Raw genomic sequence first — 10,232 nt, 5'->3', positions numbered from 1 at the left:
GCTAAATTTGAATCTTTCATGACCCAAATTATGGGAGCAATAAACCAAATTCAAAGCCAGATCCAAACCCTTACGGGCGAAGAACAGCTTCAAAGGGCAGAATTAGTTGCCATCGGAGAATGGCAGCTAAAAGATGAGGAAAAATTTGATCAGCTCCATAATGGCCAGAGGCGCACCAAATGAGTCTTTAATCTGGCAGTGGAACTGTCGCGGCTTCCAACGCAAGCGTGCGTTGGTGCAACAGTACTTGACGCTATTAGATGAGAAACCACTGCAAGAGACGGGTAAAGCAGCAAAACTCTCGGGATACCACTCTTATTCAAGTGACAGAGGTGAGATTGGTTAAGAGGAACATTGCTGCAATCATGCACGAAATCAATTTGAAAGAAATTGAGGCAGTGCTATTGGAAATTCTTACGGGACGAAAAGAGGAACCAAGCTAGTTCCTCTTAATTTTATATAGTGCGCCACAGCAGAGAAAGGTGAGATTCAGGGCTCTCTTTCGCAAAGCGATAATCACAGCCGGGAATAACCCCTTGCTAATAGTCGATGACTTCAATGCGGCGCACCCGGAATGGGGTTACGCTAAACAAGATCCTAAAGGCAGGCAGTTATGGGAAGACGCGCACGAGCTAGGACTCACCTTGCACACGGACCCTAGTTTTCCCTCCAGGGTGGGTAACAGCGTCTGCGTAGACACTTCCCCTGACTTGACCTTCTCCAAAAATGTGAAAGATCTGAACTGGCAAAATTCGGAGCAAAATTTTGGCAGCGACCATTTTATTCTGGCCTCGATCCCTAAAACAGGAATAAAGACGCGCCGTGTGTGTCAACCGAGGGTTACGCAATGGCAACTATTTAAGGAAAAACCAGAGAAGGCTGCCGAAAGGAAGATTACAAACATAGAAAAATGGACGAAGACCCTCATGCGTCACGTTGGAGAGGCAACAAAGAATCTTGAAGGGGACGATGTCCCAGAGATAGCTGATAGCAAACTGCTTCACATGTGGGAGGCAAAACATGGTATGGAGCGCAGACTAAAGAAGCAAAAGTGGAACCGTAATCTTAGAAGGAGGATATCTAGACATAATAAAGAAATTGAAAATTATGTGCTTAAATAATGCGAACAGAATTGGTGCAGCAGATGCGACGAGATGGAAGGGGGCATGAGCCTTTCCAGAACGTGGGGTCTGCTGAGACACCTATTAGATCCGACCAACTCAAAATCCCAGTCAGGAATTAGATTATCAAAAGCCAGGCACGCGTTTAAGGGTACAGACGCGGAATTTATGGATGCGCTAGTCAACATGTACATTGGCGATACTCATAGTGCCCCCCTCCCAGAGTATGACGGAGCTCCCAACGAGGAGCTGGACGCACCCATCACGGAGGCGGAGGTCAGGGCAGAAATATTGGGACTAAAAACAAAATCGGCCCTGGGCCCTGACGGGATAACTAACAAAATTTTAAGAAACCAGGATGATGACTGCATCAGCGCTCTTACTGAGTATATGCAAGATGCAAGAAATTTGGACTAAAGGGCACCTGCCTCGGCAGTGGAAGTCAGAAAACGTAATTTTAATCCCAAAACCGGGCAAACCCCCGAAACTAGAAAATCTAAGACCTATTTCTCTAACCTCATGCATGGGAAAATTGATGGAGCATGTAAACCAGACACGACTGACGCGCTTTATGGAGAAACACGACCTGTGGCCGCACGAGATGGTCGCCTTTCGACCGGGTTTGAGCGCGCAGGACGTGATGCTCCGACTCAAATACGACATAATCGACTCGCGTTCAAGAGACGCCAAAGTGATTCTCGGCCTGGACTTGACAAAGGCTTTTGACAAAGTTAAACACGAAGCGATCCTCCACGGTCTCCGAGAAATCGGAGTAGGTGAACGAACGTATGAGTACATCAAGGACTTCTTGTCAAACAGAACTGCCTGCATAAAGTTTCAAGACATTCAGTCCCCCACAGCGAAGTTAGGGAGCAGGGGGACGCTGCAGGGCTCGGTTCTCTCCCCGTTCCTTTTCAACGTGGCGATGAGGGGCCTCCCAGAAGCTCTGAGGAGCCTAAAGGGGCTAAATTTCAGTATTTATGCGGATGACATCAATCTCTGGGTTACCCAGGGTAGTGATGCGAGCATTGAGGAGCGCCTGCAACTGGCGGCGGACACTGTCGTAGACTACGCTGACAGTAGGGGCCTATCATGCTCGCCGCAAAAATCAGAATTATTTGTCTATAACCCAAAGTCACTCCGATGCAAGCGCAGCTGGGAATTTGACATTAAAGTCTTAGGAATTTGACATTAAAGTAGAAGAAAAACCAGTTACAAAGGTAGATCAAATCAGAATATTAGGACTATTCATTACGGAAAATGAATATAATGATGGAACAATCAGAAAGCTAGAGGAATTCGCCACACAAGCCATTGGAATATTTAGAAGAATCGCGTTTAAAGGACGAGGCCTGAAGGAAAGAAGCTTGCTTAAACTCATCCAAGCCTATACGTAATACGTCGCGTGAGCTATGCCACGCCGTTCTTAAATATCTGGTCGGAGGAGAAGAGGAGGTTAGACTCTCATTCGACGGTGCATAAAGAGGGCCCTGGGCTTAACAATTACCACATCCACGGAGAAGCTTCTTTCTATGGGAGTGCGCAATAGCTGGGACGAAATAGCGGAGGCTGTCAGAGTTTCGCAGCTGGAAAGATTAAGTCGCACGACCACGGGCAGAACTATGCTCAAAATGGTAGGCCTGCAGATAGATAGGGGACTACTAGAAAAATCAAGTATCCCACTGGACTGCCGAGAAAACCCACAGAACTGCCGAGAAACATGCATCCCATATTCAACACAGAGAGGAGGGAGAAGAGAGCAGAAGCACTAATCAGACGCTTCGATTCGATGGACAGCAAGTCGATTGCGTACGTGGATGCGGCAAGTGGCAAAACGGGGGCGGCAGTCGCCTCGGTGATCGACGGCCGAGGTTCCCCGGTATCAGCCGCCACTATTAGAAGCCGCAACGCCGAAACAGCTGAAGTTGCAATTGCGCTTGCTTGCGTCGGAACACAAGCCAATTTCCTAATCAGCGATAGCAAAACGGCTATTTGGAATTTTGGAAAGGGTAGGGTCTCGCCGGAAGCGGCAAGGATTCTGGCCAGTAGACGACTAAACAGGAAAATTCGCCTAATTTGGACCCCTGCACACACGTCCGTTCCTGGCAACGAAGCGGCCCACGAGTTAGCCCGAGCTCTCTACTTCCGGGTAACTGTGGAGCCGCCCTGTTGCCGGAACATGGACGAGCGTCTGCAAAATTATACGGAGATGCTTCAAAATTACAGGTTAAGCAGGAGACTGGTGCCACCACCGGATAAAAGTCTAGACAATAGGGAGGCAGTCGCATGGCGGCGCCTGCAAGCTGGGAACTTTGTAAACCCGGTCTGGGCATATTATGTCCAAATGGAAGATAGGAGAAACGATAAATGCAAGCACTGTGGGGAGAGAGCGACCCTCGACCATATAATCTGGGAATGTACTAGCTCCCCAGAGGCTAAAACAAATATAAATTGTAGAGAAGCCTGGGAAGCCCTGCTGCGAAGCGAGGTCCCTGCTCCACAGCTACAAGTCATCCGCCTGGCGGAAGAAGCCGCGAAGAGCCAACACCTCTTTGCCTGCTTCTGATCGCGGAGGTCTCTGCTCCGTCTCTTAGGCATGCGTGCCGGGGGCGGTGGAAAATAAAGTTGTTATCATCATCATTTGCGCAGCTGTGCTTGGCGGCACGCCAAAGGTTACGCTAAACGTCAATGGTAGCTACCGCCTCGCTAGGCGAAGGGCTGAAAAGTGAAAGTAGTATTGCTTTAAAAATAAAATGCACGGGCATGCTGCTCTGTAGCTGAGCCACCTCCGCTGCCTCGTGCGGACAGAAGAGAAAATAGAGAAGAAAAAGCGCGCCGCAACAACAGCCGTCGTCCACCACCGAAGCGGTGGCGGGTGCAATGACGACATACAACAGATAAAATTCGATGGCAGGCTAGCCCGCGCCGCAAGCGGCGGTGACCTACCTGCCCCAGCCCCATCAGGGCCAGGAGCAGCCACCCTCCCCCACCTCAGGCAGTCCCCCCCATGGCTACTGAGCAGCAAACGCAAGGGTGGCGTCGGATTACATGAGAACAATAAATTGGGGGTTTTAACGTCTCAAAGCGACTCAAGCTATGAGAGACGCCGCAGTGGAGGACTTCGGAAATGTAGACCACCTGGGGTTCTTTAACGTGCACTGACATCGCACAGAACACGGGCGCCTTGCTTTTCGCCTCCATCGAAAAGCGACCGCCGAGGCCGCGATTCGATCCCGCGTCCTTGGGCACAGTAGTCGGGCGCCGTAGCCATGCTCCACCCCAGCGAGGCTATTTATTATATCGCAGACACCACCAAAAGGAGTGAGTAGTGATTCTCAGGACTCAGCTGAGGTACAGGCTCTAAAAAATCAGAATCAGTTGTTACAGGCGCAAGTTAAGGCACTGCAGGAACAAATCATTGCGATAGGCAAAATTTCACAGCCAATGGAGACCGAAATGCCGGTAGCGGAGGCACCGCAGAAGAAACAGGAAAATACCCTTAGGGACAGTCCTCCTGCCGCAAAAAAGAAAAGAGGTCCCGAGCCGGATCTCAAAACCCGCATCCAAGGATTGCAAAAACGATTCGCAAAAAAAGAAGACGACGACAAAATTTTCCAACAACAAGTTATGACCGCGTTAGAACGCCTGAACAGTGCTATGGCAGAGATGCAGGTCGAAATGGCTAGGAGAGACGAGAGAATTCAGTTGGTTTACCAAGAGATTCATAACATTAAAAATGGATCTGCATCACCGTAGAAATACCATTTGGCAGTGGAACTGTAAGGGCTTCAGTCGCAAACGCGTGGTACTGGAAACTTTTTTGACCAACATTGACAAACCCGAAGTAATCGCATTGCAGGAGTGCAGTAAGCACGCTAAGCTAGCGAGTTACAAATCATACGCGGGACGAGATGACAACACGCGAGTGGTCACCCTTGTCAAAAGGAATATAACAGTGCTGCAGCATAATACCGGGACAACAAATGTTGACCATATACTAATCGAGATAATCCCACAAAAAAGAAAATTCAAAAGTCTATTCATCCTCAATGTATATAGCCCACCTCGACAAAAACATCAATGCAACTTCAATGAGCTATTCGCCAAGGCGCGAGTGATCGCGATAGGAGGACCCCTGTTGATAGTAGGGGACTTTAACACGCATCACACTGCATGGGGGTATAGATACACGCAGGTAAAAGGACGCGAACTATGGAACAGCATTCAGCAGAATGGCTTATTGCTTCTGACGGATCCCCTGAAATCAACCCGCCAGGGTAACAGCGTTTCGATAGACACATCTCCGGACTTAACTCTAACCGGAGGCTGCATTTACGCCACGTGGTGCAACACAGGTGAAAATTTAGGCAGCGACCATAAAATTATAGAAATCGTAGTAGATAACGGCCCACCGGTCGTCCGCACCAAAAAGGCAACGTTGGTGAACTGGGAGGCTTTCCGAAATGGCCGCACAGGTGACGAGGAAGGCATAAGTAACATTGACGATTGGAATAAAAAGGTCATTCAGTCGGTAAACGAAGCAACGGAGGAGGTGGAGGTTGACGAAGACATTGAAGGAGTAGACCGTCACTTGGTCAGGCTCTGGCGTAAGAAGAAGGATCTAGAAACGAGACTCACACAGAAAAGAGGGAATAGGAACTTGCGCAGAGAATTGGCAGTGCTTAAGAAAGAAATTGAAGAATATGCGCTCGTTTTATCGAGGCAAAACTGGGGCAGCATTTGTGAAAAACTGGACAGTAATATCGGGAAGGCAAGTACGTGGCACTTACTTCGGCATCTTCTAGATCCCGACAAATCTAAACTGGATGCCAGGCAGCAAATTCACAGGCTAATACATATCTTTGATGGGACCGCGGCTACTCTCATAGCCCAAGTCCGAGACCGGTATTTGAACTGTGCAGAGGGTATAGGCCAACAAATGCCTGATTACAAGGGCCAGGAAAACCCGGAGCTAGATAGCCCGATAACGGTTGCCGAAGTCCGGGCAGAAATAAATAGACTGAGAACAAAGACTGCTGCAGGTCAGGACAGAGTCAACAATCGAATGCTAAAAAACTTGGACGACGCGTCGATCCGACACCTAGCAGCATTCATGCAGGAGTGTTGGGAGGCCGGTCGGCTGCCGGCGACATGGAAGGCCGCAAACCTCGTATTCCTCCCGAAGCCGGGGAAGCGGCCGGGTTTCGAAAACTTGCGTCCGATCTCGCTCACGTCATGCGTGGGGAAACTAATGGAGCATGTTGTTCAGGCCCGGCTGAACCGGTTTTTGGAGGACAACGATATCTATCCGAACACCATGATAGGATTTAGACCGCATTTGGCCGCATGCGATGTCATGCTGCAGCTAAAAGAACAGATCATACACAATTCAACTGTAGACACCAGGGTGATCGTTGGTCTAGACGTGTCAAAAGCTTTTGACAACGTGAAGCACTCAGCTATTCTGCAGAATCTTAGTGCATTAGATGTTGGAGTTCGCACGTACAACTACATGCGCGACTTCCTCAGTGATAGAACGGCAACTATCAGTATGGGGGGACACACAGTAGAAGGTATTCGACTGGGAAACAAATCCACACCACAGGGATCGGTGTTGTCCCCGACGCTGTTTATTATCGCCATGATTGATCTCCCCGCAAAACTAGAGGAAATCCAAGGGCTGCACCATACATTATATGCAGATGACCTGACTCTGTGGATGTGCAGGGGCAGTGACGGTGAAATTGAACAGACACTCCAGCGGGCAATCGAAGTTATAGAAAGATACTTAGAACCAATCGGGCTCAGATGTTCGGCCGAGAAATCGGAAGCGCTCGTTCTCACGTACATGCGATCGCCCCATCGTCGGCGTATAAAGCAGGATAACCCGGAAATAACGCTCAGGGTCCACGGTAACGTTATACCAACGGTGGCAACCATTAGAGTTCTGGGATTACGAATTCAGGCCGACGGCAGGAACTCGGAAACGATACAGAGGCTAGACGCTAGCACCAGTCAAACCTGTAGACTCCTGAAGCGGATCGCAAACAAACATGCGGGCATGAAAGATGCTAACCTCTTTAGGCTAGTCCAGTCTTTTATAATCAGTAGGATAGTCTACGTGGCGCCGTATTTACGGCTTCACAAGGCAGAAAAGGAGAAACTTGACGTTCTCATTCGTAAAGGGATAAAAACGGCACTAGGTTTACCACACGATACATCGACAAACAAGATTATGAGACTAGGGGTCTCCAATACCCTCGAAGAGCTCATTGAAGCTGCAAGGACTTCACAATACCAGAGACTGTTGCGCAGTCGTACTGGTCGGAGCATTTTGGAAAAACTGTGGTATGGGCCGCAAACATGCTCCAGACGTACAGAAAAAGTACCTAGGCAGGTTAGGGACAAATTAAAAATACCTCCGCTCCCCAAAAACATGCACCCCGTTTATCATGAGAGCCGGAGGAGTGATAGAGCAACAGCGCTGCAAGCCCGTTTTCAGGGAAGACAGGACGTCTTATATACAGATGCCGCACAATGCACGAACGGTAGGGGACGTGTTTCAGTAGCAACTAGAGAAGACGGAGGCTCGGTAGTTTGCTGCAGCACCCGAAATTCGACCACAGCGGAGGCGGAACAGGTGGCCATCGCGCTAGCTCTAACACAACAACAGGTCAAGATTATAGTTACAGACTCGAAATCAGCGATTAGAAACTTTGACGCGGGCCGCATTTCGGCCATAGCAGCAAGAGTGTTGGCCAGTGGTTCACCACCGGCAGAGCAGGTCGCGTTCATTTGGACACCGGCGCACCAGGGGTTGAGGGGGAACGAGAAAGCGCACGTACTGGCCCGAGGATAAGCTACATTCCGGGATCCCAGTGACGACTTATGCGCAACCCCGTACCCCTTGCGCGATGAGGAGCCCCTGCAGTTCGACGATGACCTTAACACCTACCAAGATATCCTAAATCATTACAAATTAGGCAGATCAGTACTACCAAAAGCGTGTAAGCAACTCACCAAAAGCGAGGAGGTTATGTGGCGTAAGCTACAGACTGGAGTATTCCCGAACCCCCAGCTTTACAGCAAGTGGCACCCGGAAATTTTTAGCCCCAGGTGCAAACGCTGCAATGGCATAGCGGACATGATCCATATGATATGGACGTGTCCTATATTTTTAGAACCTGACCGAACAGATGAGTCCTGGGAGGCACTACTTCTCAAGCAGGACGAAAAAGGGCAACGAGAAGTCATCCGTCTTGCCCTGGCCGCTGCTAAGATCCAAAGGATCCAGGTCGACGGCTGAGGGGGAGGACATGGTTGGGACAGAGCTTCGCCTCGGATCCTCACCAACCTTTTGACGGGTGCAATAAATGTTATTTCTCTCTCTCTCCGTCAAGTGTGGGTTTGAATGGTATGCCATCGCTCCTGTTGTTGTTAATGTTGTTGTGGCTGTAGGAAGGAAAAGAAAATGCACGGGCCTGCAACTGGCTCTGTAGCTGAGCCACCTCCGCTGCATCGTGCAGATAGAAAAAACTGATTTATTTATAGGAAGGGAAAGGCGAGGTAACTGTCTCACTTGTTTTTCTGTGGACACCACAACCGCGCCGTAAGGGAAGGGAGGAAGATGGGAGTGAAAGTGGAAAGAGAGAAAGAGGAGCCGTAGTGAAGGGCTACGGAGTAATTTCGACCACCTGGGGATCTTTAACGTGCGCTGACATCGCACTGTCTCACTTGTTTTTCTGTGGACACCACAACCGCGCCGTAAGGGAAGGGAAGAAGATGGGAGTGAAAGTGGAAAGAGAGAAAGAGGAGCCGTAGTGAAGGGCTACGGAGTAATTTCGACCACCTGGGGAACTTTAACGTGCGCTGACATCGCACAGCACACGGACGCCTCTTCGTTTCGCCTCCATCGAAACGCAGCCGCCGAGGTCGGGTTCGAACCCGGGTACTCCGACACAGTAGTCGGGCGTCTTACCACTGCACCACCCCGGCGGGACAGATAGAAGAGAATATAGATAAGAAAGAAAAGGAAGAGGGAAAGAAGAGAATATAGACAAGAAAGAAAGAGAAGAGGGAAAAAGAAGAGGGAAAGAAAGACGCGCCGCTCCTGTCGCGTGGCGTTCGTTGGTGCGCTTTCAAGGGTGGCATTGTAGATGGCAGGAATGCTAGACAAGACCTTTCACTACTTTAGTCGCTAAAGTCTCTCGTATTTTATTATTATACTTGTTCAGTTTCTCCTTTTGTGTCTAATGTGCCAACTACGTGGGAAACCCATTTTTAATTGCATAACCTTAAAATGATGCCCCAATGTAGCTCTAGATATTTATTTAATATTAGAGCTACATTGGGGCATCATTTTAACGTGATGCAATTAAAAACGATTTTCCCACGGAGTTGGCACATTAGATACAAAAAGGGAAACTGAACAAGTATAATAATGAAATACGAGAGACTTTAGCGACTAAAGTAGTGAAAGGCGAAAGCCTGAGAAATCTCATCTTGTCTAGGGTTCCTGCCATCTGCAAACCTACCTTTGAAAGCGCGCCAAAAAACGTCACGCGACGGGTGTGATCGCGCGTCATTCAAGCCCACACTTGACGGAGAAAGTGCGACAGATACTGCGCCTTTCCTCCAGGGGCGGTATTACAGAACTGCGTTCAGTTCGCGTTCTGTTTGGAACACTGTGATTGGTTGGAAGCACTTCAGCTCAGAACCTTTCAGAAGGTGCCGTGACGTAAAAGCGTTCCGTTCCGAGGCTTCGAGCGGAAGTGCTTACAAATAATCGCAGAGCGTTCCGAAACTGAACGCAGTTCTCCAATACCACCCCTAAGGTCTTATCCTGTCTAGCATTCCTTCCACTTGCAATCCCACACTTGAACGCGCGCCAAGGAAGGTCACGTGACAGCCGTTGCATAAGCGGGACACACTTTGTCCATGACAGTATAGCCATTGAAGGCTTTCGCCTTAATAATTGGTTTACAATGAAAGAAAGGCGCGACATCTGTCACAGGTACTATGGACACCTGAACCGCACCGAATAGGAAAAAAGGAAGGTGGGGGTGAAAGTGGAAGGAGAAAAAGAGGTGCCTTGGTGGAGGACGCCGGAGT

General features: G+C 49.2%; 1 pseudogene; it reads left to right on the top strand.

Moving 5' to 3' along the window:
* Positions 1-2,653: 2,653 nt before the first annotated feature.
* Positions 2,654-3,687, top strand: LOC146177552 (uncharacterized; annotated as a pseudogene).
* The last annotated feature ends 6,545 nt before the right edge of the window (positions 3,688-10,232 follow it).

The sequence above is a fragment of the Amblyomma maculatum genome, chromosome 10 (assembly GCF_055883805.1).
Source record: "Amblyomma maculatum isolate TAMU_Amacu chromosome 10, ASM5588380v1, whole genome shotgun sequence".
Taxonomy (NCBI): domain Eukaryota; kingdom Metazoa; phylum Arthropoda; class Arachnida; order Ixodida; family Ixodidae; genus Amblyomma; species Amblyomma maculatum.
The sequence above is the reverse complement of the archived record's forward strand: the minus strand, read 5'-3'. Positions and strand labels throughout refer to the sequence as shown.